At 41.9% G+C, this 5,577-nt stretch overlaps 1 long non-coding RNA gene across 1 annotated transcript; it reads right to left on the bottom strand.

Moving 5' to 3' along the window:
- Positions 1–1,003: 1,003 nt before the first annotated feature.
- LOC110685149 lies at positions 1,004–3,217 on the bottom strand. Its single transcript, XR_002503919.1, has 5 exons — positions 2,876–3,217; positions 2,450–2,668; positions 1,997–2,322; positions 1,560–1,827; positions 1,004–1,446 (listed from the first exon to the last, which is right to left on the bottom strand). It is a non-coding gene; the product is annotated as an uncharacterized LOC110685149 (long non-coding RNA).
- Between the last annotated feature and the right edge of the window lie 2,360 nt (positions 3,218–5,577).

Here is a 5,577-nt window from a genome sequence, read left to right as displayed (position 1 = left end):
AATAACCGTGATACAAATCAAAGGAAATCAAGATGCAATGGCAGAACCGTAAATAAATAAAAACAGCGAGGGTATAACCATCCGAACACTGCTCTACTGTTCAAAAGAGAGGGGGGTAAACTTCTCACTTTTTAAGAGTTATTATTATTATTATTATTATTATTATTATTATTATTATAGATAGATATAGATTATAGATTATAGATACAGCATGATTTGATTATTGAATAACATTGTGAAATTCAGAGACCATAATTATCAATTGATTATGATAATCTAACTTGGTGAGCTACTCTGATATATTTATTTTGTTGCATCTCACTGTAGCTCCACTCATCCGGATTGTCGATGTTTTCAACTAAATGAATTAAAAAACTAAAGTACAGTACTTTATTTTGAATAAGCTTGCAAATAAGGTTGCAGTTTTCAGCTATGTATCTAATTGGCAATCTGTTTCTTTACAGTCATTACTTCGGAGAGCTTCATTGACAGCTTAAGATGCATTTGCCTTTATAAAGGTTGATAGCGGGAGTGATTATATAACTTATTCATGTTTCTGTGAGGCTCTTAGACAGGTAATGATAGGCTTTCAACATCAAGCTCATTCCCCTCCCTATATCATTTGTGATTTCACGCTTTCCAATGCTTTATTTTAGCTATTAATATCCTTAATTATACTTTTGTACAATATTGTTGTTTAGTAATTCTCATAAATTATTGTAATAGTGTTAATGGTATACAAAATGCTAAAGAGAAATAATAATGATATCCTCATACATTAGATCTCTTCCTCATACATTATTATTGTAATAGTGTAGATTTCATATGGGTTTTAGCACACCTAAAAACTAATAATGAGTTGTTTGCCAAAAATTTCACTTACAATGGCGAATTTCATGTATAAGGATGGTTAATCAACATTTGATAATTGGAATTAACTAAACAGACAAATAAATTAACGAAGAACCCTAAATTAACTAAACAGACAAATAAATTAACAAAGAATCCTAAATTGTGAAATCAACATTTGATAATTGGAATCAAACCCCATAACTCAACAATTCAACAGTGATTTATTTCACAATAAAAAATGAATCTATTTGCAAGGAACTTCCATTAATTTTACCAAATCTGATTCATTCTTCGTTTTCTTACCCATACTATATAAAATTTAGCACCAATTACCCTATTGATCTACACACTACCATCACAAAGTCATGCTGCTCCCTTCCCAACATATACGAAGCTCAGTTCAGTTCCAGCATAAGCATTCAAGATGGACAACATTGGCAAATCCCTCAGAACTTTATGTTAATCACCTCCCCATCATGTTATTAGGTAGAACTTCTGTAGCACTTGGATGTGGGCTTTGTGGTTGTGGTGTGCCAACATTGGCCACAGCATAGTCTTCGTGGATGGTCCCTAATTCATTCCATTCAACTCCAGCTATCATTGAGTTAGGGAATCAAAGTTCATGTTTCTTTCTTCAGAAACTTGACAAAATTATGTTTTATACAACAAAATGAAACGTAAGAAAAAAAAAAAAAGTGAAAGGATACAGTCTGTTCTCCACATATCAGTAATGCTGACATCACCATCCGACAGTAACCAGTAATCTGCATCACTATGTAAAGGAAGCAGAAGACATAAATGTATTAGATACTTACTATTCAAGCGCATGTAAGGACAAAATTAACAACTGGGAACACTTTATACTTCTATTCAGCTTGCAAGGAAGGTCTAACAAGAAAATTTATAATAAATAAATAAATAAAAAAACATGCTAGAGCGCAAATTAGATGGTGCACATCGAAACCTATAACATGACTGTTGATAGCAATCAACTTCAGCCCAAGAAAAAAGAAGACAACAAACAAACAAATATGACTGATGTACTTCACACATTCAATCATTTGATAAAAGCTCGATTTTCGGACAAAGTACATTAAACATCAAATCAAGCACTCATGCTCACAGAAATGCTAGAAAAACTAACTCTGCACCCAAAAGAGCAGCAGCAATTCCTAATGTGCCACACCCACAACCAAAATCAGCCACCACCTTATCACTAACATCTCCAAATGAATTCTTTGCCTACCCAATTCAAGAAACAAAAATACCTATCAATTATCGGACCAGTAAATCGATCATACTTCGAAAAGACTACAACTTTCAAATCATATCAACAACAAAATAATGTTATACTAACAAAGAAAGTAATGGGATTATTACATACAGTGTATAACATCCGAGAAGCAATACGAGGGCCAGTTGGGTATTGTTCAAGTTCAATTTGCAGCAGCAAAGGAGTAATATCCAACACTAATTAACATATATAAAATATTGAATTAGAAAAATGTTGTGCAATAATTTATTGAAATAAAGAAAAATTGGGAGGAATTAGAAAACTGAGAAGAATTTGTAAGTTGGGTTTTACAGAAATATATACCTTTGGTGAAGCAAACTGATCAAGATTTCTGAGGAGACCCTCTAATTGCATCAGCTTCATCTTTCTGCCAAATTTCTAAGAACAGTATTTACTTCGTATTATTTTGGGAAAACCGAGTTGTGGCTAATACCCCAGGCATAAAAGAAGCACTTTCTACGGGATACCGAAACCAGTAGCCACCCCGACCTAATTCATGATGAGCCCACCAACTTCAGATGCCTACGGTTAAAAAGCACCGACATGTCAAGATCCAAATTCAAATTATATAGCAACTTGAATAAATCGCTATGACTAAGGCAGATGCAAAAGAGGAAATGAAATAGGATATCTGTTCATGCATCTACAAAAACTTGACTGCAAAAATAAATGAAGCTATAACAGCTTACACAGATGTTTAGACAAGTAAAGCAAAGAGGAGAAGCTTACAGTGAATTCAAAATTGTATCCCATTTCAAGTACACTTCGCAGGAAATCGATCATTCTCCACATCATTTTCAGGTAATCGGGTGTCATAAAGTACGCCTCTTTAGAAAAATCAATCTCTTCAGGCAAAAGAGCATAGCAATGAAGATGTAAACTTAAGCACCATCGAGATGCTTTGTCATCCAATGCAACAACTACTACATGGTCCATAAGTCTCCGGGTATGATGTCCAATCCTAAAGGTTTCAAAGAAGAGATCGAAAATGGAATTAGACGTTGCCCAGGCATCAGAGTATACAACCTCTCCCTAAAAATTCAAACATGGAGCTCAATTTCGCATCGACTCATACACAACGCCCATTTATAAGGTTAAACGCTAGTAATCAGTATTTCGACGCATTACATTGAAAGAAATGGTGTCCTTCCAACAAGTGTATTATTCCGATAGAGGGTTCAGAATTATCAGGAAGCTAATTTTTCAGTGAGATCAAGTGATCGGAATGCCTGGGTGGAGGCCGCTTCCGATTTGTAATATTAATGAGCAGTTAATATTACAGCTTTGTCTCGACTAAACCCTTCGGGTCGAACCCAAACGAACTGTCGATCCGAACAGACGAATCAATCCGAAGGATTTGATGAGCACTAGAGTTTTACGAACATAGATGTCGGATATCGAGCCTAGGGCGTCGAGACCGAGCATCGCAAAATCAACAAGCAACAAGTTCGAGCGTAGCCATAGCATCACATTGGCCTAGCCATGTGGACGCTAGGCTAGCTCGAGCTAGCATGCACTTTGCATGGCTAGGCGCAAGCCAAGGCGCACCATGTGTGTGCTAGGCGCACCATGCGTTCTAGGCGCACAAGGCAGCACCATCGCTAGCACTAGGTGCTTGCGTGGGTGCGTGCCTCGCATGGCAGCACCATCGCAGCAGCGTGCTTGCGTGTGTGCGTGCCTTCGCATGGCACAACACCACCGCAGCATGCGTGCTTGTGTGCCTAGGTGCTATCGCAAGCCCTCGCACAGCCTACGCATAGCACAGCACTATTGCATGGCTAGGCCTGTGCGTGTGTGCGTGTGCGTGTACGTGTGCGTGTAGGCCATGGCAGCAGCAGCAAGCTGTGCTTGCTTGCTTGCGTGCGTGCCTTCGCATGGCAGCACCAAGCAGCAAGCAGCGAGCAACATGCTAACAGCCTCGCACAGTAGCACCATGCCAGGCATCACCCAGCGCCCAGCGGCCAGCAGCATGCGTGGCTCGCTAGCAGCACGCATGTGCTACTGTACTGGTTGGTGCGTGCTGGCCATGCTAGCTGTGCACAGGCTGGCAGTGCTAGTTGGGCAGCAAGGTGGGCAGCCAGCTCACTCCTTTGCTTGAAGCCGGTTTGAGGAGAGTAGGGACCAAGGCTTAGAGCCATGCCTTGGGGAACAAGGCAATGGTCCCCCCATGGTCATGGTCCTCACCTAACCTCTCCTCTCCTCATTCCACTTGTTGATTTGTAATTGCATTGTTTTATAATTTATTTTGGAATCAAATAAATTAGTGAAAAATGCAACTATCCCACATTGATCATGAAATGGGGATTGTAGGGTTTCGTAGTGACCCGACACTACGCGGAAGGAAACCCACCAAGACCCGCCCCTCAATTAAAGCAATTAAACAAGCATAATAAACTTAATCAAACAAGATTAAGGACAAGAATTATACCTTTGACGCGTGCTTCGCTCCTAAAGAGCTCTTACTTCAAAATCCCGAAAAGACGAGATCTCCGACGGATCTTACCCTCGACCCGACCCGAGCCGTCCCAAGTCTTGAAGGTTAGTCAAGACCCGGACAAAATAACTATGAGTTTTACGAATCAAAGGTTTACTCTTTTCTAGAGTTGCCTTTTTAATTCCACTCAAGGTTGTGTCAAATCCCAATACCAAGCTTGGTATTTATAGGGAAATGATCCCTTGATTTCCAATCTCCCATCAATGTGGGAGAGTTGGTAAAATGATAATTATTTAATTCCAAAATTAAATAATTAATCAACTCAATCACAAATCGACACATGGCACAAATATAGAGAAAGCTAAGTGAGGACCAAGGCTTGGGGGGGACCATTGCCTTGATCCCCAAGGCTATGTGTTGGTCCCCACACACCATGCCCAAAACCGGGTCAAGGTGTGCTAGCTGGCTGCCAGCTAGCGTGCCAGCTGGGGCTGCCAGCTAGCGTGCCTTGCTGCCCAGCACCCAGCTAGCCAGCCAGTGCACGCTGCTGCTGGGCTGTGCTGGTGCTACGTGCTGGCGCTGGGCGCTGCTAGCACCTAGTGCTGGTATTAGCCCCAGCAGCCCACGCACTCACTCTTCGCGCCTCACTGCTAGCACAGCCAGCATGCGTGCTGCTAGCGAGCCACGCATGCTGGCCACACTGCCCCCCCCCCGCACCATTCGCATACCCCATCGCACACACGCACTAGCACGATGCCTACGCTAGCACTAGCCACGCATGTGCGCACGTACACGCACTCGCATGCGTGGCGCTGCTGCCTAGCACCTAGCCAGGCATTGCACGCACACGCACCAGCCATGCACCACGCACCACGCACTGCCAGCCCACACGCATCACATGCGAGGCTGCTTGTGCGAGGCTAGTGTGTGAGGCTGCGAGTGCCAGGCCCTAGCATCGAGCTGGCGCGCAGCCCCTCGCATGTGCTGCGATGCTTAG

Source organism: Chenopodium quinoa, unplaced genomic scaffold (genome assembly GCF_001683475.1).
Source record: "Chenopodium quinoa cultivar QQ74 unplaced genomic scaffold, ASM168347v1, whole genome shotgun sequence".
Taxonomy (NCBI): domain Eukaryota; kingdom Viridiplantae; phylum Streptophyta; class Magnoliopsida; order Caryophyllales; family Amaranthaceae; genus Chenopodium; species Chenopodium quinoa.
Note: the sequence above shows the minus strand (reverse complement) of the source record. Positions and strands in the feature narration are given on the sequence as shown.